The 27,705-nt window shown below is 41.8% G+C and overlaps 1 protein-coding gene across 1 annotated transcript in view; it reads right to left on the bottom strand.

Annotated features, from left to right (window-relative positions):
• Positions 1–22,589, bottom strand: part of LOC109920806 (rabphilin-3A-like) — a 220,963-nt gene extending 198,374 nt beyond the window's left edge. The window contains exon 1 of the mRNA XM_048611789.1: positions 22,487–22,589. The gene's annotated coding sequence lies outside the window, so the exon portion shown is untranslated. The remainder of the gene's footprint in view (positions 1–22,486) is intronic.
• Between the last annotated feature and the right edge of the window lie 5,116 nt (positions 22,590–27,705).

Below are 27,705 nucleotides of genomic sequence, written 5' to 3' on the forward strand. Positions count from 1 at the left end.
CATTTCTGAAGAAGGGTCTAGGCCCAAAACATCAGCCTTCCTGCTCCTCTGATGCTGCTTGGCCTGCTGTGTTCATCCAGCTCTACACCTTGTTATCTCACATTCTCCAGCATCTGCAGTTCCTACTATCTCTGTTTACCGTGTACTAGCCACAAGTCAGGAGTGTGATGAAATACTTCACGTGTTTTGATGAGAATAGCTCCGACAACACTCAAGCAGCTCAATGGGTCAAAAGGCCCTAATAGCATGCTGGGAGTCCCTTCACCAAAATGAAGACAGTGGATCACCACCAATTCCTCAAGGGCAGTTATGGATGGGCAATTAGTACAGGCTTTGTCAGGGATGGCCATACCCTGTGAAGGAATATGTTAAATAAAAGTCATCCAACTGAGCTGGTTTCTCCTATTGTTAATTGTAAATGATTTCACCAGGCACTCTTCACATATCACAACTATTTTAGTATGAGCCACATTCTCAATATTTGGAAATTTGATTTGACTTGATTTATTACTGTCACATGTACCGAGGTACAGTGAAAAGTGTTGTCTTACGTACTATACAAGTGCATCGGGTAACAGAACAGTGTGCAGGACATAATCTTACAGCTACTGAGAAGGTGCAGAGAGAGATCAACATTAACATTTAAGAGGTCTATTCAAAAGTTTGATAACAGTGGGGAAGAAGTTGTACTTGAATCTGTTTGTATGTGTATTCAAACTTATATATCTTCTGCCTGATGGAAGAGAGTATAACCAGGGTGGAGAAGGGTCTTTGATTATGTTGGTTGCTTTCCCAAGGCAGCAGGAAGTATAGATGGAGTCAATGGATGGAAGGGGCTGTGTTCACAACTCTCTGTAACTTCTTGCGGTCTTGGGCAGAGCAGTTGCCATACCATGCTGTGATGCATCTAAAAAGGATGCTTTCTATGGTACATTTATAAAAATTTGTAAGAGTCTGTGGACATGCCAAATTGCCTCAGTCTCCTGGCAGAGTAGAGCCATTGTTGTGCTTTCTTGACCACAGTGTCAACATGGGTGCACCAGGACAGATTGTTGGTGGTCATCACTTCCGGGAACTTGACGCTGTAGACCATCTCCACCTCAGCAGCATTGATGCAGATGGGGCATGTCCTCCACTCCACTTCCCAAAGTCAATGACCAGCTCCTTCATTTTGTTAATGGAGAGATTGTTGTCACGACAACCATGCTATGTTACGATAATCACTGAGCGTAGATTGGTCCACCTCAGATTCATATTGTTTAACACACTCCTAAAACTTCTCGAGTTGGAATCAATATTTGGCTTCATTTACCTGGCACCTCAGGTTTGGGGAGCTTCTGTCCTCTATCAGTCTTCACTTGGCCTTACAATTGCAAGTCCGTAGTTATCTCATCATTTCTTCATTCACTTTTCTTTTCTTGATATGGGGGGTTGTGCAGGGGTAAGGGGGGGGGGGGGGGAAGTTGATTACAGCGGTGAGATTTTTCTTCTTATAATTTTCTGTGGCATTTTGGTCAAACTGATCAGGTTTGCCAGGCCAGATCAGAGGCCCTTTAAGAGTCAACAACATCACTGTGCGTGTGGAGTCATTTACCATCCCCCTGAGTGAAAGCATGTTAATGATGCAGCTGAGCCCTTTCGCAAATCCATTAGTTTCATGATCGCAATTACTGATAACCAACTTCTTCATTTAAATTTATCGAATTAACTGAACTTAAGTTCTCTAGCTGCCGAGGTGTAATTTGAACTCATGTCTTCAGATCGTTAGTCCACGCCCCTGGATGACTACTTAAAGAAAATATCGCGGATGCTGGAAATTTGAAAGAGAAATGGAACATGTTGGGAAACACTGAGCAGGTCAGGCAGCATCCATGCAGTGAGAAATAAAATTAATGTTCCACAACTTCCATCAGAAACATCTCTGAATTATTAGCCCTATTTTGTTACTAGACACCTCTTTTGACTGGAAACCTGCACTACTGGACTTGGCCTTTCATTTAGGCTTTTTGATCTAGAATTGAAACAACAAACACACTGCAATAAACAAGTCACAAAAGACAGTTTGCACTTTGAAATCTAATCGCTGTTTCTTTCCTCCATGCATTGTTTAAGGTATAATTGACTCGGTTTTCCACAGCTTTAAATTTAAACACGCTTATTAAAGCGTAAAGTTTCAGGAACACAATGTGTCGCCTCATAGCCATTGTCAGCAAACAAAAGGTACAAGTTAATCTTTCTCGTCAGCTTAAGATATCTTGGCCCTCACATCAAAAAGAAACCACGCTCCAAACAGATGGGATCAATATCCCAGGTAAAGAAGCTACTTGTCTCTACGATAAGCTTAGACTTATACCACCGGTGGCTGACAGGTCTAAATTTATTGAGGAAATGTATCAGATTTTTGAAGAATCTATATCATTACCTAATTTGCACCATTCTGTCTGCAGTTGGGAAGGAATTTATTACCATAAATCATTCAAAAAATAATTGTGATGGAGAGATGCGTCCTTCACCCATTCTCAAAAGTGGTGTATTTAGTTCACAAAGAGATATAAGCAGCTCTCTCTGGTAAAGAGGTGATTGATTACACAGCTCAAGAGGTACCATTCTGTATTGGCAAGGGGTGGACGTCCATGAACGATCATAACTACAGGGATTGAACTTGTACTGCCAATACCCTTCTGCACTACATGCTGGCCATCTAGACAACTGAACTCCCAGAATCCCCTCTTATAGTAAAGCCAACCTGTTGATTCCCTGTGAGACAGGCTAAGGACTTTTAAGATCCTGCAATACAACTCCAGGACCGGGCCTGCATCCGTTAGGGTTAATCTCACTCTATATTTTGGAGCCAGCTCATATCCATATCTTGCTAGGGCTGCTAGCACAGACCACATGACCCAGCAGGAGTGTCATGTGGGTCATCGTCTGGGGCACTCTGAGCATCTTGTTCAGCCATTAGAGACCCTGGGCACAGCATTGTGGGGCAGAATGACAGAAGGAGGGGAGGCAATAGCCTAGTGGTATTATTGCTAGACTATAAACTCAGCCAAAGTTCTGGGGGATCTGGGTTCAAATCCTGCCACGGCAGACCATAGAATTTGAATACAATAAAAAAAGTCTGGAGTTTAGGGTCCAATGATGACCGTGAAACCATTGTCAATTGCCAGGTAAAACCCCATCTGGTTCACTAATGTGCCTTAAGGAAGGAAATCTGCCATCATTACCTGGTCTGGCCTACATGTGACTCCAGGCCCACAGCATGGGCAGCACGGTGGCTCAGTGGTTAGCACTGCTGCCTCACAGTGCCAGGGACCCAGGTTTGATTCCAGCCTCAGGCAACTGTGTGGAGTTTGCACATTCCCCTTGTGTCTGCGTGGGTTTCCTCCGGGTGCTCCGGTTTCCTCCCACAGTGCAAAGATGTGCAGGTTAGGTGGATTGGCCATGCTAAATTGCCCATAGTGTCCAGGGATGTACAGGCCAGGTGGATTAGCCATGGGAAATGCAGGGTTACAGGGATAGGATAAGGGGGGGTGGTAGGTGTGGGTGGGATTCTCTTCAGTGGGTGGCTGTGGACTCGAATAGCCTGCTTCCGCACAATAAGGATTCTATTCTATGATTCAATGTGCCCTCTGAGCAATAAATGCTGGATTAGCCAGAAATTCCCACAATTCCATGAATGAATGAAAGAAAGGGCAACTGTGAGGCAGGAAAACCATTTTTGTGTTGTTGCCAGTCTCCCCATTAACAAGTTTGAATTACGGGAGACTTACACAGTATTTAGGGTTTTAATAAACATTGAGTACAACTGTTAACCATCTCCCAGCACACACATATGCAAGGTGCACCTCCAAGAAATGACAGGCCTCAGGCTATGATAGTCAGGTGTCCATTAAATATCCCGATGACCTGACAATTGCCTAAGATAAGTTCAGACTAATTTTCACCTTTTTTACATTTTGTCAAGGCTGTAATTATTGTGCACGGAGTCACGTGCCCAGTCACTGCCACTTGACAGACAGGTTAGCTGCCTGGCACAAAGATGGCACTGCCCCCATGTAGGGATCCTGACGACAGGGATTGAAGAGAGATAGCCTGTATTACAGGAAACAATTCAAAGTGCACAAAACCTGTTACAATTTTTAAAAATTAATTCATAGGATGTGGGCCAGCACTTATTGCCCATCCCTAATTGTCAAGGGGGCAGCTCAGAGTCAACCACATTGCTGTCACATGTAGGCCGGACTTCTTCCCTTGAAGGACCGTAGTGGAATTTTGCAACACTCAGTAATGTTTTTTAAGTGAATTCAAATTTCACAGCTGCCATGCCGAGATTTGAATACATGTCCCCAGAACATTAGCCTGAGATTCTGAATGATTAGTCTGTTGCATTGGAAATACACTGTCGCCTCCTCTAATTTATTTCAAGCAAATTGAAGAACAATGGCGTTTTACAATATTTACAACATGGATCGGGTGCTGCAAACTGGGATTAGAATGAGGGTTAGTTTTTCATTCCCTTGGTTGCTGATTGACCTCCCTGCCTTTTCAATGGCTATACATGTTTGCAGTTTGATGAGATTACACACACAACATTTTGCACAGTTTCTTCCTAGAGTTTGGAGGTAAAATGCTGCTCTCCGAACATTCATCGACTAATGCTGCTCATTTCAATCATCTGTTTTATTTCATCCTCAGTTTGTAATTAACATTGAGAAAGTTCATATTTCATCAATTTGTTAACGTGAAACTGGCAGACAATCTTTGTCTCTGTGCCGTAGTGAGGAACTACAGACCTACAGCCCATCGACTGCAAGTCCACATCAACGTTGGCTGCCTGGAGTCACATGTGGGGGGACAGTTGGAAACTGACAATGCAGTCCCATCACGTCTAACTGAGGACACGGTGCCCATCCATCAGAGCAAGGTCTACTGTCCAACCTTAGTGTTGGCAATGTGCTCCATTTTATTAAATATAAACTGGACCCAGGGGTAAAAATCTGAGTGAAATCCCACCCTCCTTCTTCTAAATAGCCACCCCATCACATTGTATGGTGATGCATGCAGTATACTTGTATCTCTCCCTTCACCACCTCCCTGTCTTCTCCCAGGAAGTTGTTGGTGGCACCTTTTAAACCCTCTGTGGAAGCAGGTTGCCAAATCTGGCTTGTCACATTCCTGGAGATGTCAGCGCATGACTTCCCACCTTCAACTGCCCCTCCTCCAGACTCCTGCCATTGGTTGCCCAACAAGTCAATCATGTTTTTCCATGGCTTTTCACTGTGTCCTCGATATGATTTTTGAAAATCTGGTCACCCTGTTTCAGACTTCTGCTCAATGTGTTCACCTGCCAGTAATTGACCTCCTTCGAGTTTCTTGGTGTATTCATGCTACCTTAGTCATCAGTTAGTCATTAATTGCAACGTGACTGCAATTCCAGAGAATTAGTGGGCGCAGTGTTATACCTCAAATGCTTTCTCAAGGACTTGACTTTCACTCTCATGGGAAACTGTACTTCTCCAATTTACACATAAAGAGGTTTCACTCTCACAGATTTCATCTTGTCCTGTCCCACAGATCTCAATCCATTCTCTCTCTCTCTCTCTTTCTCTCCCCAAATCACTGCCTTAAATTTTCATCAAACAGTTCAGACAGATTACAGCACACATCCAGCACAAGTGGAACTTGAACTTAACCTTCTGGTCCAGAGGTAGGTACACTACCACTGTGCCACAATATCCCTTATCACTTCTTAATCATTTTAAAATAAAACCTGTCTGGGTATGTTGTGACACACCTCAAGGATCGGTGGAACTCGACTGCAGAGCTAATAGTCCACAGTATAAGGGATGCTGTCATTGTACCAACACAGCCTTTAGTTACATGCCAGCCACTTCTATGAGACAAACTTCATCTGATTTTTAAAATTAAATGCAACATGTCCTGCTTGTCGAGTTAGATTCCCGAGACAGTTGTGCTGTGTGACCACATTCTTCCAGTGTCAGACGTGACCACCTGGAGTCATGTTTTATTCTGTTACCAGGTCCTTGTGGTGTTTATCACAAGAGGAAAGCTGAACTTGTCTCTTTTACAGTGCGCCCTCAGCCCATGGTTAATGAAACTAACAGAGACAGCTTTGTGCTCTGCAGCCTGAAGGAAGAAGATGGCTGGGTACAGTTGTTACAGTATGACATTGAGAATCATCAAATCCTTTTCATGTTGGACTGTATGACATGAAACCCACAGAAAGCACAGCCTCTTTGTCATTCCTGGCTACCATCACAGAGGCCTTAGATGACAGGATGAGGGTTAGTCTGGACAAGCACTAACTCTGGATGAGCTGAGAAGGCCCTTGATTCCTTTGGAAAGTATCAAATGCCTGGAAACAATGGATTACTAGCTGCAATGTGTTCAACACAGTGGGGCTTCATCAACAAGGACCCATTGGATATGTATGAGGGTGTGACACCAAATCCATGAGGAAAGGCATCATCACCCTTATTTACAATGGGAGAAAATTAGAAATTAGTGAGCTATTTTGCAGCTGAATGTGGATTATAAAGTCATGTCCGAGGCCTTTGTCAGTTGGGTCAGGTCTGTCTGGAGTTAGTGATTCATCCTGACCAGATCTATACAGGAGGATCTCTGCAAGTCTGAGGCTATTCAGGAATACGATCGTCTCTGTGGCACTGGGGAAGGTGGGCCAAGAGAAGGCCTTTGACAGAACAGCGCACACCAATATGGGGGATGTGCTCTTCTCAATGAGGTTTGGGGAGGGAATCCATAGTTGGGTACAATTCCTCTTCACAAACATCAATAGTGCAGTTTTAATCATTAGGTGGCAATTTGAAAGCTTTCCGATCAAATCTGGTGTCAGGCAGGACCGTCGTGTCTCCCTGTCCTGTTTCTGTGTTGTTTTGAACCTCAGCTGAGTCCGTCAGGAAGGATGTGGAAAAAAGAGGGATGACTATTCCAGTTAGTGAAGGCACTAAGGTCAAAGCCTCCCTGTACATGGGATTACGCAAACATTGTCTGCTTGGATCCACTGTCTCTACACAGACTGATGAACATATGTGACTAGTTTGAACTGACCTCAGGAGCCAAGGTAAATCAAGGCCATTTTCTTTCAGAATTGGCCCGATCAATCCTTTGTGCCCTTCACTATGAGATTGGTTTATCTGAAGGTGCTGGGTAGATGGTTCACAGGGGCCGGGGATGCACAGCCTTCGCTTGAATCATGATGGAGCCACTGTCCTGGTGAATTGAGTATCTGGGGCTGTAGACAGGGCTTTAAACTAAACAGAGGTGGGGAGAGCTCAGGAGAAGTGAAACATAGGCTTACAAAGCAAAACGATTGGTAGCATTGCAGGGCAGCTATTTAGATAGCGATACCCAGAGTGGGACAGGAAATGACAGAGCATGGAAACTTAGAAAACCAGCAGAAAATAGGATTAGATAGGGAAGAAAATGGCAAAAAAGCAAAATTAATGGCTCTTAACTTTAATGCTTGTAGTTTTCCCGTCAGAGTGATACAGCATGGAAACAGATTCTTCGGTCCAATTCGTCAATGCTGACCAAGTTTTTCAAACTAAATTAGTCCCACTCACCTGCATTTGACCCATATCCCTGTAAACCTTTCCTATTCATGTACCTGTCCAAATGTCTTTTAAATGTTGTAACTGTACCTGAATCTACCACTTCCTCTGGCAGTTCAATCCATATACATACCACCCTCTGTGTGAAAAAATTGCCCCTCAGGTCTCTTTAAATCCTTCTCCTCTAACCTTTAAAATATGCCCTCTAGTTTTGAACTCCCTTACCCTAGGGAAAAGATCTTGGGTAGTCACCGTATCTATACCCCTCATGATTTTATAAACCTCTATAACATCACCCCTCAACTTCTGATGTCGTCCCAGCCTCTCCTTACATATAAGTCAAACCCTCTAAATCCCGGTAATATCCTTGTAAATCTTTTCTGTACCCTCTGTGAATTAATAATATCCTTCCCATAGTAGGGTAACCAGGACTGTACACGGTACTTGAAGCACAGGTCAGGGGTGTGATGGAATACCAACCCCTTGCCTGGATGGATGCAGCTCTAACAACATTCATGTAACTCGACACCATCCAGGACTAAGCAGCCCGCTTCATTGGCATCACGTCCACAAACATTTGTTCCTCCATCACCCATACTCAGTCGAAGTAGTGGGTATCTTCTACAAGAAGCGCTGCGTAAATTCACCGAGGCTCCTTGGACAGCACCTTCCGATTCCACAATCACCACCATCTAGAAGGACAGGGCAGCAGATACATAGGAACACCACCATCTGTTAGTTTCTGTCCAAGCCACTCACCATATTGACTTGGAAATATATCACCATTCCTTCATTGTTGCTGGGGCAGAATGCTGGAACAGCCTCCCTAACTGAATCAACCAAATGGCCTGAAGTGATTGAAGGAGGCAGCTCACCACCATTTTCTCAAGGGCAACTAGGGATGAGCAATAAATGCCGGGTTGTTTTCCTTACAGCAGAAAAGGCTGAAGGAGGATGTGAATGGAGTGTACAAAGTTCTGAAGGGCATAGACTGGGTTGAAAGGGAGAAACTCTTCCCCTTAGTAGAAGGATTAATAATCCGGCGGCACAATTTTAAGGTAAGGAGCAGGAGGTTTAGAGGCAATTTGAGGAAAACATTTTTCACCCAGAGGGTGGTGGGTAACTGTTACTCACTGTCTAGAAGTGCAATAGAGGCAGGATGTCTTAAGACGTTTAAGAAGTATTTAGATGAGCACTTGAAATGCCATAGCATACAAGGCTACAGGCCAAGTGCTGGAAAATAGGATTAGAATAGATAGATGCTTGATGACTATGATGTGTTGAAGGCCCTCTTTCTGCACTGTAAAACACTGTGACTCTATAATGAGGAGTTGAATATTATTTAAATGGAAGAAGGCTGCAGAAAGCTAGCATCCTGGTTCAGCAGGTAATAGGGAAGGCAAATAGAATGTCAGCCTTTATCTCAAAATGAATGGAGTATAAAGGCAGGGAGATCTTAACTGGTGTACAATCTCGATTGGCCTTCCGTACTCTATGATTATATGAACTATACAAGGCACTGGTCAGACCACAGCTTAAATAATGTGAACAGTTTTGGGCCACTTACATAAGGAAGGATATACTGCCATTGTAGGGAATGGAAAGAAGGTTCACTAGGTTGATCCTAGGTATGGAGGGATTGTCTTATGAGGAGAGATTGACTAGGTTGGACTTAGAGATTAGAGGAAAAGGAGGTGACCTTGTTGAAACATACAAGATTCTTAGTGGGGTTTATAGGGTAGATGCTGAGCGGTTGTTTCTCCTTGTGAAAGAGTCTAGGACCAGAAGGCATCATCTTAGAGGACATTGTCGGCATTGTTACCAAGGATTGGTCCGGCCACATTAACACAGAACACTGAGTAGTTGCAGTGTACTGTATCAATTGCACCTTGTGAATAAGTTCATGCAAGAAAGCACCTTTTGACCACTTGACCATTGGTCCACCAGATGGTAGTCTGCACACAATATCCTCAAAACACAGTGGGAAAAGGAGATAGTAGATCATGTTGATTGTTCCATGTGCAAACTGTTAAAGTCATCCTGCAGAATGCCTCATTGCCAGAACTTACAAAGAAGCACCAAGACATAGTATGGCAGGTGGTGTCAAATCCTGCCTACATGCCCTAAGTCTCACCCACTACACATGTGGCCCTTGAGATGGCTGTAGTGGGGAGAAGACTGCTGTCCACCTCCTTGTGGGATGTGCCTTTGCAAAGAAGGTTTCTAGAGAGATACAATGGTATTTGTCGAGGTACTTTCTGACACCTCCATGGACACAGGACTCTGTGCTTTACAGGCTGTTCCTAGCGACATACACAAGACAAATATCAGCTTTACCCGGAAGACCATCAACACAGTGAAAGACACTCTGTGGTCTGCCTGAAGCTTGCTGGCCAACCAGTGCAACATGTTTTCCTGGACCAGCACAGACTGGCACATTCCAAAGTTCTAGACCATGTGCTGAGATATGTACTGAAGCTTGGGACAGCCACCACAGCAATGGGAAAAGATTGCTTTCTAAGGCCTTTTGGTATGACACCAAGGGCCTGGGAACTGTAGATCCCCTTGGGTTGTTGCCTTAAACAAAGTATTCTGTAAATGTAGAGCAGTGTAAATGTACTGAGGTACCCTAGAGTGAAACACATTGTATATATTTATCGCACTTTCTACTATTTCTATTTTAAAACATTTTGTCCTCAGGTTGCATACTTGACATGGAGTATGTTTTGTTTAAGGTTTCAAGCTAATCAAACCTGGATATTTATTATTCATTCAGAAAAGCTCATTGTTACCATTGAATCAAGTGGAATAATTTTGTTGTAGGACGTGCTGAATCCTTTTGCAAGTCCTGTAACATTTAAATCAAAATGCTTTTGTTTACAAATTTGCGAATCAAGTATTTATATTTTTAAAAGTTTGTCAACCACTCCCTCCCACAAGTCATGAGTGTAAACGCTACATATTTAGATCTTAAAACTGTTTATCTGTCATTATGTTTCTGGCTAGGCTGTGGTCAGTTTCATATCACCAGTCTGTTGAGAAACTGATAGAATTCAGGGTCAGCTCTGATCTGACCACCCTCTGTTGAAGGTAATGGTGAATAAAGTTTGACAGGCTGTTAAACTGGTATTTCCATCCAATCCTTTGGACTTGCTGCGTGGTGAATTAGATTATATTCACCCCACATACATTTTCTGAAATGACTAGATGCTACTAACTCAGTTCCTGCACCCGCTCCCAGGATCAGCTCATGCTACAATGGCATTTCCAACACAGTCAATGATTTACCATTGCTGTTTTCAATGTTTCTACTGCTCCCAATTTACTAAAAGCACTTAGCTTTGGTTCTACAAGAGCTGCTGTTTGTTTTAGCTGAGCTGAGGGTTGTGACAATGGAGTCCAAACAGGTATTGTCAAATACGTTTACCCGGAGGAGTCTCTGAACGAGCCATGCAGGAACTCTGCCAAATTTTATTCTGCAAAGCTAAACAGAGCTTTCCAGGAAAGCAGAGGAAGAATAAACAGTTAAAACCCAGTAATGCTGAGAAGTGAATGTACTGGTTGTACTAGTTCTCCATTTTGAAGTTTACAACATGAGCTGGAAGAGCTCTCGCGGTACTGAGGTGGTGTCCCTACCTTACAGCCACAGACCTGAGTTCAAGTCCCACCTACTCCAGAGGTGTGCACTAACAGATTGATTAAAATATTTACAAGACAAGTTGGGCCAGTATGTGTCATTCGCCAGTTTGACTGGCACTGTCTTCTAATCATTTCTATTTTGCAATGTTTAATCCTCAGGTTGCATATTTGATAGTGAATATATATTTTGTATATATTCAGACCATTACCATTGAAGGTTTCAAGCTGATCAAACCTGAAGTTTTTTTGTTCATTCAGAAAAGTTTATGTATGAATGCCTAACTTGCCCATTCTACATTTTTTTCTGGGCACTATTTTACAGTAGGTGTTAATATATTGATTATATAGGTTAATGGCTATTTGAATACAGCATTAAAACATGAAAATAAACTCTCCGGCATTTAGCAGGTTCTTCTTTCCACGTTCTAGGAAAATACTTTGCCCTCACTGCAGGGAAATCTTTATTAACCCGCATTGTCAATTGTGGCTGGTGTCACTATTAAATCATATCACAATATCTGCAGGATCAGAAATGCGTATCATCATCCTTATGCCTGCTCCCCCACACTTTAACTTGCATCACTTAGTCTTTTCGCAGAGTCCCATTTGAATCTGCTGATACTATCTGACTCTGTTGTCTCCAATTCACCAGAATCTGTGCAAAACAGCAAAGTGCAAGCTTTCTGTTTGTTTATCTTTTCTGTTTACTTTGGCGAGTGAGCCTAATCGGCAAACAATTTATTGGTGTCCATGTTATTGGGTTAGAATTTAGAAAACTCTCCTATGCTTTCTTTTCATCTGTGTAACAATTTCCAAATACCTGAATCTCCTTGTCAACCAAGTGCCTCATTCTCATTATCAGTTTGAACATTCATCCTTGTATGCAGGATAATGCAATGACTAAGATTGTGCTCAATACTGCCATGAAGCTCACCATCATCAAGCTCAGAAAAGGTCGACTCTGAAGCCTGGGGCATGTATTATGACAATGCTGTGGCTTTAAGAGGTATGTTTTGTTGTGGTTTCTTTTAGAGAGATTGAGGGACAGGTGACAAGCAGTCTATGAGAAGATAAACAACTTGTGAGGCCTTAGGTTTCTTTTTTAAAAGTTGGTACAATAGAAGTAGCCTGAGTGGGTGTGGTTAAGCTCTCACATATCCGCAATTTTTAGTTAGCTTTCAGCAGTTGTTCCTGGGGTCTCAGGTTGCTACATATTCTCTCTCAGAGTTGTCTTTTGATGTTCTTTCCTCCTGGATTGGAGAACTGCATGTCAGACAATCTGTTTTCTTAATTTGCCTTTTTGCCAAGGATTTATGGAATGTTACTATATTTGAACAGTTAATTTATAACTGTTACTGTATCTATTATTCGGTTAAGTTTTCCAATAGAGTTGTTATTCTAAATTCTTCTTTCTTCTGTTGTATTTTAACAATAGTGTTTGAATAAATTGTGTTTTGCTTAACGTTGAGTAGTTTGACCAATTGACTTGCATCTGAAACACAGCACCTGGTCTTTACAATTAAAATATGAAAAAGTCAGGGTCCAGGCTACCTTCTTATTATATTTTGAGGGGATTTGGTCTGGTCCATAACAGTATTAAGCTAGTTGATGTCAGCCAATATTGCGAGGGAGTTGATGTTGGTTTTCATGGCCCTAGTCTATGAAACTGAGTACAAATAAGTTGGTGTCACTGTCTTTAACTGCTTCATGTGTTCACAACAATCTCTGATCCTTAACCCTTGCAAAGGCATTTGCTCCGACTTTCTATATCTGTACCTCTCACCCCCATTCTGTGAACTCTCAGTCCTACTGCAGACTGGGAATTCATTGTGCTCACTTCAACAGCAGTCTGGAGATGGACAATCCCATTCCCTAATGGCTAAGTGGGGAGTGCTGGAGCTGATAAAGTTTCTCCTGAGTGTGTTCCTGACCTTGAAAATAGCACTGTGTTAACCCTGAAAATCCTGCACTTAAAGACGTTCTGGTGCAATTAAATGTTATTTTTGTTATTTTGGTATTAGTTTTGCAGGTCTAAGCTAGTACAAATGAACAAGGGGTCAGATTGGAAGCTCTGGTTTACACTCAGTTGATTGATGGTTACTGGAACAATGGTTAGCTCATTATTTTTGGCCCCTTGCGGCCCTGAGCTGAGGAGGTGGTAGAAGAAAATCATGAGGCTTGTGTCACGATTCAGTAAGTCCGGCAAGAAAATGCCCGTGGAGAAAGATGAACGATGCCTCCCGCTCATGTCCTGAGTCAATGTGCCAGCACCTGCCTCAATATATCAGGTCTTTGGGGGAATGGGGATCTGCCATAATCCTACTCTCATGTGAGGGAGCACACTTGCAGGAGTGGTAGAGAGGAAAAGCAGTTGAACAGCTGACGGGAATGTAGAAAGGCCAATGAGAGGCTTCAAATTCCAACATTCCAGTCATCAGCAGAAAATACAGGCTGCAGAAAATGACAGGGTGGAAAGGAATCGATAGATTGAACTAAAACTCAAAATACAAGACACAGCATCAAATAAATACACAGACAGGGGTCTTGAATAGACAGGGTGCTCTGGAATTTCTAAAACAAAAATGCATCAAGCTCTCCTTTCAGTAACTCCCACAGCTTTGAAAGTCAAAATATGTTCTGGTAATTGCATGGTTAATTGCCCTGAGTATCCATTTGATACTGTGTCAGGTAAAATGTTTCTCTGCATATTCCATTGATCTGTGGTCTAAGCTCTGACAAACATTTCAATGACTTGTCAATTGTGTGAAATTCATACCCTTAGTATTGTTGAGTAGATTAATTCCTAACCACAGAATTCAGGATTATTCGAAGAAAGGTGGGAGCTGCACTCTCTCTCTAGCCTGATAACCAGCCCCTGCAAACTATGACATACTGCAGCAGTGCTGGGGAGGAGCGAGCTGCTCAGGGTCAGCTGTAACCAGTGATTACCAGCAGTGGTTGCTCCTGTGTCCAGGAGGATTGCTTCAGTAGCTAGCAAGCACATACCAGCCATAGCAATACCTGCCTTAGCTCTTCACCAGTCACTGACAGCTCATCAATACAACGGGATTCAGTTAGAACAGGAACAGTGCAAAATGAGGTACATGGGACATAGAACCAGACATCAGGGACAGAGACAGAAATTGTGGTGTCAAGGCTGCTCCTGTTCTGGGCCTCCGACCCTCAATCTCAACCTGAGCACAGTGGGCCCCTTCGAACTCCAGGAGCTGGATATTAAGCCATGATTAGCCCACTCCCGTTCTGGGGCCTGCCAGAGGTATTCCCGTGTCAGGGGACCAATCTGATTTAATGAGGAGTGAAGGAGAACATGCCAGGAGCTCCAACAGCCAACAAGAAGTTCAACACCATCCAAGACAAAAAGCAGTCTGCCACTCAATCCACTACCTTTCTTTATTCCCTCCACCAACATTTACTCCCTCCACCAGTAGCACAGTGTGGCTGAAGCATTTCTGTCCATGGTGTCCAGGGATGTGCAGGTTAGGTGGATTAGCCATGGTAAATGCGGGGTTATAGGGATAGGGTTGCCAGTGGGATGCTCTTCGGTGGGTCGGTGGACTCGATGGGCTGAATGGCCTGCTTCCACACTGTAGGGATTGTATGAATATGGACAATTCTACAGGAGATAGACTGCCGCGTTTGAAGAAAGTGGCTCACCATTACCTTAAAAGACTATTAGCAACGGGCAAGATGAAGCCCACATCCATTGACGAAATACAATGTAATTGACCCTGTGCTGTTACTGATTGCAGAGGTACACAGCACTTAAAGCAAGGAGTAGGGTTCAAATGGCACAGTACCTGGCATCTAACCAAACCCTCCACATGCCCCTACCACTCAGGCCATATCTATTTTTAGCATCCTACACTGCAAAAGCCTTCCTCAACACAAACTGCAAAACACTCAAAAATAAAAATGTAAATAAGAGTAGAAAATATTTCAAATGCATATGCAGTTATGCCACCTATGTTAGGCAAGATGGTGGCATAGTGGTACAGTCACTGGACCAGTAATCCAGAGCCCCAGCTTACCGCTCTGGGAAGATGGGTTCAAATCCCACCAGTTCTAAAGGGGCATGTGGGACTCTCAATTTTTCCCTCTCCAAAGATACTGCCTGAACTGCTGAGTTTCTCCAGCACTTATTGTTTTTATTTCAAATCCTAGCTGGGGGGGATTTAAATTCAGTTCATAAAATCTGGAATTGAAAGTTTCTCTCAGCAATAGTGTTCATGAAATGATCATCAATTGTCATAAAAAAAAGTCTGGTTCCCACAAACTGGGAAGGTAATTTACCATGTTTGGCCGACGTGACTGTAGACTCTCAGCAATCTGGTTGACTCTCCGATGTGGTCCTTGCTAGTAACTCAATTCAAAGACAATTACAGATGGGCAACAAACACAGGCCTTGCCTGTGATGCCAACATCCCATATCCAAAACAAGTAAGAATGTGAATGAGTACAAACAGCTTCATGTATAATATCTTTTCTTAATGCTGGGTACGCTTCAATGCATGGGCGTGAACAATGAATTTAATTGTTTCCCGCAATTCCAACTGGGGTTTCCCAATTGATCCCATCTTTCCCACCATTTTGGAGGAAAGGCTCCAGTATGTTTCTGCTCCTGTCTCTATCTTTAAAAAAAACACTTGAATTATTTGACATAAACTTTATGTAGAGCAGCTCGTTCCTCCATTTTCACATCTTAAATGCAAAAGCTGTGTCATTGAGAAAATTATTAGTAGATCTGAACTTGAGGCTTTGAGGTTTGTGATCCTCTGGTTTTGTTGGACCTCGTCTTTACTCGATCCTGTTAATCTTTCAAAGGGCTACGTGCAGCTGCACTTGAGATCTTAACCTGTCCTTTTTAATTACAGCTCCTTTTCCAAAAGTACTTTATTCATACAAATAAAATGTAAACCAAATTATTTCCTTTAAATGCTGCATGTTACCTTGCATTTGATTATGGCCAATATTTTCAAATTCGTCACATGTCAAACATAGAGCCTGTCATAGACTGCCATAGACTGCAGCATCTTCTACCATTGTTTAAGATTTTCAGCCATCCAGATGTTTTATCATGTCAATTTGGTTCTATCCAAGTGTGACATGGCATTGTCATGGAATAGGAACAAAGAGCTTTGAAATCTGTCAAAAGAAAGCATTTGGGCCAGTTGCTTTTACTAGTCATGGCATAGAGTATAAGTGCAAGGAGGTAATGTTGCATTTATACAGAGTTTGATCAGGCCACAACTGGAGCCACTGTGTGTAGTTCTGGTCACCCCACTAGAGGAAGGATGTGATAGTGTTAAACGGGCTCTAGAGGAGGTTCACCAGCATGTTGTCCGAGATGGGGAAATTGAGCTATAGGAAGAGACTAGATAGGCTTGGATTGTTTTCTCTTGAGCAGAGAAGACTGAGGGTGGACATGATTGAGGTCTATAAGATTATGAGGGGTATGGACAGGGTGAATAGAGAGCAGCTATTCCCATTGGTTGAAGGGTCAACCGTGAGAGGGCATAGTTATAGGGTAAGGGGCAGGAGATTCAGAGGGATTTGGGAAAAAGTATCTCTCATTCAGTGGGTGGTGAGAGTCTGGAATGCACTGCTTGGTAAGGTAGTGGAAGCTGGAAACTTTACAATCTTTAAAAAAAATTTTCTTGAGTACTTCGAATATAATATGAGACAAGTGCAGGAAATTGGAATCAGCGCACTTTTAGCGGTAGTTATGTCTGAGCAGACTCGATAGGCTAAAGGGCCTTTTCTCCGCTATCTGAATCTATGAAAAATCTTTTTGTCTTTCAACCTGCCATGCAAACACAACTAAAACTCAGCAAAGATTTACTCATGAATTTATCTAGTGTAACATATGCTCAACTGTCTTAATTTGAATTAATCTACATGGAAAAGGACAACTGCTTGCAAAATAATCTCCTTGCATAACTCAAAAACTAACTTCTTGTGAACAGTTCATTCTGTTCAGGTCAATGTATTACAAAATTATGGTAATTTGACCTCATTAATAATGTAAATTAGATACATTCTAACTTAAGAACCTTCTCTTAACACTCATCAAATATCTTTTTAGAAGTCAATTTGAAAAGCTTGCAAACTTTTAGGGGTATTAAATTATTATTCCTACTGATTTGCATAAATAAAATTTGAAAGTTTTTCTGCTCAAATCTGAAAGTGGCTGATATTTAGAGGGTTATTGTCAGGACTAGGGCAGTAGGAAAAAACAGATTGATGTTTTATGCTAATCAAACCTAATTCTCAAATTTAAATGAACTGTATTGCAATACAAAGCCTTGAAGCCCTTTCAAACTTCACATTTTTGTATTGAATATTTGCATTTTACACATTGCTGTGCTTAAATAGCTGTCACCTCACCTGCTAAGAATTCCTCACATTCACCACCCTTTGAGAGAAGAAATTCCTCATCTCTGCCTTAAATGGGTCACCTCTTATTCTGAGATTATGCCCTCTGGTCATACAGTCATACAGCACAGTCCAACTCAGCCACGCCATCTAGACATCCCAATGTGACTAGCACCCGTTTGCCAGCATATGGCCCGTATCAGTCTAAACTCTTCCTATTCATATATCCATCCAGATGCCTTTTAAATGCTGTAATTGTTCGCAACTCCCCCATGTCCTCTGGCAGCTCATTCCATACACACACCACCCTCTACATGAAAATGTTGCCCCTCAGGTTCCTTTCAAATCGTTCCCCTTTCAACCTAAACCTATGCCCTCTAGTTTTGGACTCTCCCAGCCTAGGAAAAAGACCTTGGCTATTCACCCAATCCATGCCCCTCATGATTTTATAAACTCTACATGGTCACCCCTCAGTCTCCGATGCTCCAAGGAAAAAAGCCCCAGCCTTTGCTCAGTGGCTGGTGAATCTATGGAATTCTTTACTGCAGAGGGCTGTAGAGGCAGGGTCATTAAGTATATTTGAAGCTGCTCTAGGCAGATTTTTAATTAGTAAGGGAATCCAGGGTCATGGGGAAAAGGCAGAAAAGTTGAGGATTATCAGATCATCCAAGTTCTAATTGAATAGTGTGTTTCCTGGGTTGGGCCATTGTCCTTTCATCTCCGTTATCTAAGTTTGAATCTAAAGTGATGGGAAAAAAAAGTGTCCTTCAAATAATACTTACGAGAAGCTGAAATGAAATTAGTTTAAGGAAGATCTCATGCCCGTTTATCTGCAAGAATATTTTAAAAGTGTTCTCAAAATGGTGGCGTAATTATCTGCAGCATTTGACCAAAATAAAAGATGAAAATAAAAGTGGTGTAATTATCCTTTTTCTGGTACTGATATCTTGTAAGTGGTTCTTGAAATGCCAGCTTAAGATTGTTACAATTTCTCACAAACCCAGCCCCTCCTACATTTTCACATCCAATTCTGACTGACTGAAAAGAAATTGGGTTAGATGAATGGGTTTGGGATTTGAAGAATCTCATTGAAATTCATGAGTAGAACCTGCAAATTCTGTTTCAGATCTTTGATCTATTCCACATGGGTATGAATTGGCATCGGATCCAATAACTCATTAATTGGCACAATATGGGCAGCCTCACACAGTATGTCTCAAGGTTGGCTGGTGTTTAATGGAACTGTCTCGAGTCGAGCAATTTCCGTTTTCCCATTTCCTGTTTCTGAACTTCTGACCTCTTCTCCGCTCTTCCCCACCCCCACCCCCACCCCTAAATAGCAAACAAATGCTACCTTCTGCCACCTGTGATTACTAATCAAAAATTGGCTCACTGGAAATGCAGAAACAAATTTCCATAAAGGTGAGCTGATCAGAAATTCCAAATATCTGCCATTATATAATGCCACAGCCAGAGTCAGAGGTTTTAGATTATAATCCCAGCTGAAGTCAGGCTTAGGGTCAAGATGCCAAGTATCACAATCATGGGTGGGGTCTCAGTTAGTCTCAGGCTTTGGGTTGAAATACCAACTGGAATTGGGATTGCAGCTGCTCGCAGTTTTAGCCCCGAGGTGCCAACTGCTGCTAAGATGAAGGTTGGGTCCACATTGGACGATCAATATTGGCTATAGCTTTGGGATGGAAATGGCATCCGATTTGGGACTTTGGGTTGGAATTTCTGCTGATGGTATCAGTGATCTGAAGTCAGGCCTGAAGACCAACAACAGTTAGGGCTTTTGAGTTCAAGTTCAGAAAGAGTATAGGTTTCTGATGAGGTCCCAGTTTTTATATAAGACAAAAAAAAACATTTTTAGACACAAGTTAATTTAAAACGTGTTGAAAGGAGGAGATGTAGAGATTCTAAATTTTCCACTAAATGATATTATTCACTCAAGATGAATTGGACAATGTTCAGCACCATTCATGAATTCTCAAACACTGAAGCAGTCTATGTCTAAATGCAGTAAGACCTGGACAATATCCAGGCTTAGGCTGAGAATGGCAAGTAACTTTAGCCACACAAATACCACATAAAGACCATCTCCAATAAGAGACAATCTAACCAATTCCCCTTGACATTCAATGGCATTACAATCACTGAATCCACCACTATTTATATCTTGGGAGTTACCATTGACCAGAAACTCAACTAGACCCAACATGTAAATACAGTGAATAGAACAGCAGGTCAGAGGGTAGGAATTATACAGCAAATAACTCATCTCCTACACTTCCCACTTGCCTGGATGAGTGTGGCTCCAGTGACACTCAAGAAACTTGACAACAACCAGGACAAAGCAACCCACTTGATTCTTTGTGGATGGACCGACAGCCATTCCACCACCGATGCTCAGTAGCAGCAGTTTGTACTATCTACAACATGAACTGCAGAAACTCACCACAGATCCTTAGACAACACCTTCTAAACTAACAACCACATCTATTTAGAAGGACAAGGGCAGAGGATACGTGGGAACACCACCACCTGCAAGTTCCCCTTCAAGCCAATCTCCATCCTGACTTGGAAATATATTGTAGTTCCTTCACTAATGCTGGATCAAAATTCTGGAATTCCCTCCCAAACAGCATTGTGGGTCCACCCACAGCAAACAGATTGAAGTGGCTCATGAAGGCAGCTCACTATCGCCTTCTCAGGGGCAATTAGGGACGAGCAATAAATGTTGACCCCAGCCAGCTATGCCCACATTCCGTGAGAGAATAAAAAGGGGGTGATGGAATCTGGTGCTTTAATGAATTTCAGCAGAATAGGGAAAATTATCCTTACTTTGGATGGAAGTGGACTAAGTACATCACCCAACGAGAGAAGCAACAAGCAGAACCCTGCAGAGCAATCCTACAGAATTTTGCATAAACAAGGCAGCCTCTCACAGGGACTAACACGAGCTTAAATCCATGGAGGCTTCAACTTGTTTTTAAGATAAAGAACAGAAGAAATATAAGCAGGATTAGGTCATTTGGTCCCATGAGCCTGCTCCACTACTGAATAAGATCACAGCTGATCCTCTCTCTCAATTGCATTTTTCTACCCAGATCTATTGATTCCTTCATTTATGAAACTCAATCCTGAACATACTCAATGACTGGGTATCTTCAGTCCTCTGGGGTGGAGAATTCCAAAGATGCAATCTTGAAACAACTTGTTGTAACTGGTCTTCATACTGGGGACACTCTCCGTCATGTTGTGTGGCATTATCGCTGAACTAAATGAGAGATTTCAAACAGCTCATGGCTGGGTTCCCATGAGGTGCCGTGGGTCATCAACAGAGCAGGATTCAACTCCATTACGATCTCAAACCTCATGGCCTGGCATATCCCCCACTCTATCATTACCATTAAGTCAGAGGAACAACCCTGATTCAATGAAGAATGCAGGTGGGTATGTAAGCAGAATCACATGCATACATAAAAATGAGATGCTTGCCTGGTGAAACAAGAGCACAGGACTCCTTGCATGCCAAGTTGCATAATGAGCAAGCGATAGACAAAGCAAAATAATCCCACGACCAACAGATCATATCCAAGCTGTGCTGTCCTGTCACGTCTGGCTGTGAAGAGTGGTAGGCAATTAAGCAACTCACTGGAGGAGGCAGCTCTACAAATATCCCCATCCTCAACAAAGGGGGAATCCAGCATATCAGTAAAAAAAGACCATGCACAAAAGAAACCTGGATCAGGAGTGTAGACAACACATCCTTGTTGAGCCTGCTCCATCACTAAATGCAATCATGAGATGTTTCCCCTCCTAATGAATCTAAAACCAAGGTTCACATTTTAAAAATAAAAGGAAGACCTATTTACAACAGAAATGAGGAAGATAATCTTCTCCAAATGAACTGTTAACATCTAGAATTCTCTCCCCCAGAGAGCAGTGAATGGTGGGCTATTGACCTTAACTCTGTTGTCTGTCAGACAGGTCACTGACAAGATAAAAGAGGAGCAGGGCTAGCTTCTGTACAGGTGGCATTAACTGCATTATGGAAAGTGAATCTGAAGTAAATAAAATCAAAAAACATTTTATAACATTCATCTGTGCATGGGTATCAGGCATTATTTGCAGGTAGCTGACACGCAGTGCTAAACCAATACTGGGAGCCAATGCTGCAACTTTAACAATGCAAACAAGTGCAGTCTCGTTTCACCACTGACTTTCTATTATCAGTCACAGAAGAAAAAAAGTCAAAGTCAAGAATATTCTTGGGAAAATGCTGCTTTACTGAAGGTTCATACTTTGCATTGTCACTTTTCCAACTTGCCAGACTGAAAACACAGATAAGGAGGATTGTTTTGGGACTCTCACCTCAACCTCTCTTGGGAGTCTAGCCTTCTCAGTGACAAATGAAAAACACACAGCTCTCAGATACTGACACAAGTTATGAAGCAGCACTTTCCATCACCAAATGCAAAACTGCATGAATAAAAACTTGAATCTATTGTTAATGCTCACTCCTGCAGTCTAAGCTGTATAGCTCTAGTCTCCATAACTGCATGAGGGAGAAGCAGATACTGCTTCTAGTTACTCACTCACTTGAGGTCTGCAGTTACTAGCACAGCCTAGTACACTAATTTAACTAATAACTAACCAAAACAGATAATCAATATAACATTTGGCTGAACATTTCTTTTTCACATTGAAGTCCTACAAGTATTCATGTCCTTTAAATGTTTGTGGTGCTGTGAAACACCTTTGTCTCCAAATTAATGTTTGTTCCCCTTCCTCCCCACAAGAGCTAAACTATCACTGCTGAAAAAAAAAAGCTGTTATTGTTCTGTAGTTCCTACCTTTCCCACACAGGATGGTTCAGTGTCAAGATTGTTGCTAACAGTCTCTCCTGCCCCTTGCCTCTGTCTGAGCAGCTGATAGCCTGACGATTCTCTCCTCCAGGAGTCCTTATTGTGAGAATGTACACAGCTGTGAGCATGCTCATTGAGTGACAGGTCCCTGCTGATCACCACCAGAAACCCTGTACCATACTTAGCCATGGACTCTCCTTGCTTTAAAAATTTTGAAATTCTTACAGCTGGGAACCAAAAAGAAACAAAAAGCCTTTTTACTTTCTGAAACAGTCAGATTGGAAAAAAGAAACTAAATGCAAGCAAAATGATTAAAGCTAAGATTGTGTGCTATTTTTAATTTAATGTTAGGCTGAGAGCATTGCGGTCAAGCCCTGCATTTATTCCATAGACCCAATTACCCTTGAAAGGGTGGTAGTGAGCTTTAACAGCTACAGCCCATCTGGTGCAGGTACAGATAGTGCTGATGGGAAGGGAACGCAACGCAAGTATTTGATTCTGTGACAGCAAAAGAATGGTAGAATAGTTCCCATTCAGGATGGTACACAAACAGGAGGTTGGAAGAACACAGGCAGCATCTGGAGGTAAGGAGCAGTCAATGTTTCAGGTATTCAGGATGGTGTTCAGCTTAGAGGACAGCTTGCAGGTGGTGGTGTTTCCATGCAGCCGCTGTCCTGGTCCATCTCAGAAGTGGACTTAGTGGATTTGTCTGCATTGGTGTTGGATTAGAGAAGACTCATGTGGCTTAGGTGGACCTAAGGCACTGAATGTGCAACTTGGAAGCTACTGTTACTCTTAAATTAAACCCTTATTGTTTCATATGAATTAAATAAGCCCATTGCCCCAAGGTACATAAGATATGAACACAGCTTGCTCTGCCATTCAATAAAAACAAGGAAAGGGAAATTAAAATATCTAGTTTCAATGGGGAAACAACAGGCTTATTTCCTTGTGCTGTTGACCCTTCACCTTCTGAAACTCCCTTTGAATATGGAGCACTTATGGCACAAACCCTGTAAAGGTCAATGTCACATTTTAAATCTCCTGTGGGATTTCCAATTAATAGTTTGGAGGTGGTGTCTCTCGGGCCGGAATCAATTCCAACACAGGGCTCATCGCACTGACATGGGACAGTAGGAATGGGAGAAATGCAGTAGAAACCTTTACAGAAAACAACATTCACCAAGTCAATTAAATAGATCACAGTCCACCCATTGGAAGGATGCTTCAAACACCACGACCATCCAGAAACCAAAACATTTGACAGAACTAAGCTGCAATGGAACCGAAAGCTTGAAGACTAATGCTTTAATCCTCTTAGTGATATTTTAGCCATACAGTTCCATTTGTAGGTGAGGAAGCTACGAACTGAAATTTTGGTCTAATTTCTGCTCATTGTCACAAAAGAACCAGAAAAGAGGTTCAAGAATAACAGGCAGAAGAATGACGAAAGAGAAACTTGGAGGAAATTCACAGGGATGTGTAAAAATGCAGTGATCAAAGGAAAAGATGTAAGTAACAGAGGAGCAAGTTATAATAGGAGAAACTATTTAGAGCAATGGTAAAGCTGATGACCCAAGGCAAGGTAGAAAAGGAAAGCAAAGAAAATGGAAGGTAACTGTCCACATATTAATTATAGTACAAATGCACAAGGAGTACAATCAATCTGATGCACATTTCAGTTAGGTTATTTTAGTAGTTATTGGCTACATAAATGCCTGTAGCACTACAGGAATGAGCTGGTCATAAATGGTATTGAGTCCTTCCAGCATGTTCCATCAGTTAATGGGATTATGAGTCCAGTCACAGTTTAGCCACAAACACACTTTCATCTCATATCTTTGGATAAAAAGTCTTTCAATCTCAATTGCATGCAGTATTTTCACTATGCTACTGTTCACCCTTTATACCTCTTCCGAGGGAAAGCACAAAGCATGATCATACAATTTCAGCCATAATTCATTCTTTCCACCCCTTCCCATAACACTTTCGCCTCTAATGCGGTGATGAAAGGAAACTGGATTCCATGTAAGCAAATTTCTGGTGTGTGTAAATTCTACCCACAGAACAATTTATTTTTTTGACAGCATCTCTCTTACCAAAGTACTTAATTTCCATTAAAAGTACTTCATTAGGCTATTAAAATAAGTGTCTATTTAAAGATTCCTGTGCTTTTTAAAAATTCACTCAGAACATGGGCATCCCTACCTGAGCCAGCTGCTTGTCTCTAGTTGCCTTTGAGAAGGTGGTGGTGAACTGCCTTCTTGAACTGCTACAGTCCACCTGCAGTAAGCAGACCCTTAAAACTTTAGGGAATGGCATTCCAGGATTTTGATCTAGAAATCACTGTTCCTTCAGTGTCACTAAGTCAGGACAGCGAGTATTTGAGGGGAACTTGATGTTTCCATATATCTGTTGCCCTCGTCTTTCTAAATGGAATTGGTTTGGAAGGTGCTATCTAATGAATTTTGGTGAATTTCTGCTGTGCATCTTGTAGACAGTACACACTGCTACTACTGAGCATCGGTGGTGGAGGGAGTGGATGCTATACCAATCAAGTGGACTGCTTTGTCCTGGATGGTATCAAATTTGTGTCCCCAAGTCAGACAGAACACTTGTGCAGAAACCATGCAGGAAGCTTGAACAGCACACTTTGGGAAACCCTGGTGTGGATATCTGAAATGTTGGAGTCTAAAGTTGAGGCAGCAATGGCCACTGTGAAGCTCTGACCAAGTGAGAACAGCTGTTTGCCCAGTGCTTCCAGGTGGGTCACAGCAATTTAAGCCCTGAAATGGGGTCATGCAGGAGATAAAGCCTGGGAAGCCATGGCCTATATTAGCTGTGCACATGACATTTATTATTTGGCTGCATGCCCACATGCAGATACATTTGCAAATTCCCTCTGAGAAAACCTCAAATGGTCTAATCTGTCATGTACTCCATGAGTTATTTAACGAATCATTTCTAATTTAGTCAAAAGATCCCTAGTGAAAATTCAGGAGGCAATTTTTCATTCAAGTTGCAGTGAAAATTTGGTACATTCATATCTTGAAAGCTGAAGAAGCTGGGTCAATTGAAATCTTCAAAAGCGTGGGACAGATTACAAAGTAAAGATTTCAAGGGCTATAAAACAAAGTTAAAATGAACTTGCAGATTGGGTTGGTATGTCTAAATAGTTGACTAATGTGAATAGATTTACTGCAGTATTATCAGGGATAAACTTTAAAGTATCGTGACTTTAATTGAAATTAGAGAGATCAGTGTTTGGTAGAATAAATTGACCACCATGCAAAACAAAAGTTTAGAAGAGTAAAAAGGCTTAAAGAAACATGGCAAATTTAAACAGCAGCAACTCCAAAGAAAGTGAGAGTGAAGTCAACTGCCAGCACCTGTCATGTAAATTAGGCAGCTCTAAACACACTGAGTTGTATAATGGCCAACATCCAATAAGCACCTGAAAATATTCTCGAATCTGCCTAAACATCTCACACAGTTGGCAGGCTGTGGAAGAGAAATATGCAAGGATTCCAATCCTGGATTTGAGAATGGTTTTCTCATTCACATTCTCAGCAAAAAGCACCAAACAGCAACCAGGTGCAGTGATTCCCCTGATCACAGGGGCAAGAGTAGATCAGGTCTTGCCAGGAAGACCAAGTTCAAGTCATTATGCAATTTATTATTCCACCCACTAACATTTCTTGGGCATTAGGCCATCAAACATAAGAACAGGAATAGATCATTCAGCTCCTCGAGCCTGTTCCGCTGTTCAACAGGATCATAGCTGATCAGGCATCGTTTGCATCCACTTTCCTGCTCCTTCCCTGTAACTCGATCACCCTACTGATCAAGAATTTATCTCAGCCTTAAATATACTGTCTCCACAGCTCTCTGGCAAGGAGTTCTGAAGACTCAATCCTCAGAGGAAATTCCTCATCTCAGTCTTAAAGCGGCACCCCTTAATTCCAGGATCTATGCCCTCTGGTCCTAGCCTCTTCCATGAGGGGGAACATCCTCTCAGCACTTACTGTCTCAAGAATCCAACACATTGTTGAAACTAGGATGACAAGTAAATCAATTGTATTATTACTATCCATCTAGAGAAGATCCTTCAACAGAGAAGCAGAGATGAGAAATTAATTGTTGGTTATGCTAAATTTTGCTTTCAAATGCTTGTTGGAGGAAATGGTTGAGTCGGCAAGCAATTTTACATGAAGTTCTGGGAGAGAATAACTAGTAGTTTATAGTGAGCCTTAGATATACATCTTCCTCCATTTGCTGTTATATCTTTGATAAACACTACAATCTGCATTGTTCTTTATGTACATGCAGCAACAACAGCATTCCTAGGTTCGAAAATTATGCTTGCTGGAATCAAAATGCAAATACATACGTCCATTCATTTGAGTATCAGTATTGTGTGCAATGCATTTCCACATATAATTATACATTAAGTCCCTACAGATAATTACTTACTGTACAGCATCTCCAGAAACCACAGGAAAGGGGAAATTGAAAAAAAATGATAATGATACTCAGTTTATATAAAATGACTTTATTTCTAATTTTAGATCTGATACATTACAAATACATTTATACTCTGATATCAGCTTACATAGCCTTAAAATCACAGCATGATTAGCAAAAAAAGAAAATCGACTACCACCCATATATACTTTTATAAATATAGGAAAATCATTTACTGTGTCTGTACATAAACTAGGCATCTGAATGGTATGTACTTTGACAAAATGTGAAATTACAGGATGGATAATAAAATGCAGATATCATTTATAGTCATTGCACCATTATTCTGATCGTCTACAATGGGTTATTCAGTTGGTGATTCTGCAGGTGAACAAACAGCCCATGTAATAATCTGAAGCACTGGAGCAACTCAATTCACATTAAAAGGCCAACTGGTTACATCCAAGGCTTTCTAAAATTAATTCCCACCCCCACCCCCAAGTTTCTTTTTACGTTCACTATTGAATTTAAGTGTTGTGAAGTTGAAAGCTTTTTAGCAAGATAGTCTGCTCCAGATGCACATTCACAAACCAAATGCAGAATTCCAAACTAGTTAGATCCCCAGTTAATGCTCAACTGTAAAACATGAAATAGCTTTGCAATGGCAGCATGCATTAGGACATCAGCGCAGAGTAATGAGCAATGTGGATTCATTGCTGATCCAGGAGTTCCTGACATCTGGA

This window comes from Rhincodon typus, chromosome 24 (assembly GCF_021869965.1).
Source record: "Rhincodon typus isolate 14 chromosome 24, sRhiTyp1.1, whole genome shotgun sequence".
In the NCBI taxonomy this organism is placed as follows: domain Eukaryota; kingdom Metazoa; phylum Chordata; class Chondrichthyes; order Orectolobiformes; family Rhincodontidae; genus Rhincodon; species Rhincodon typus.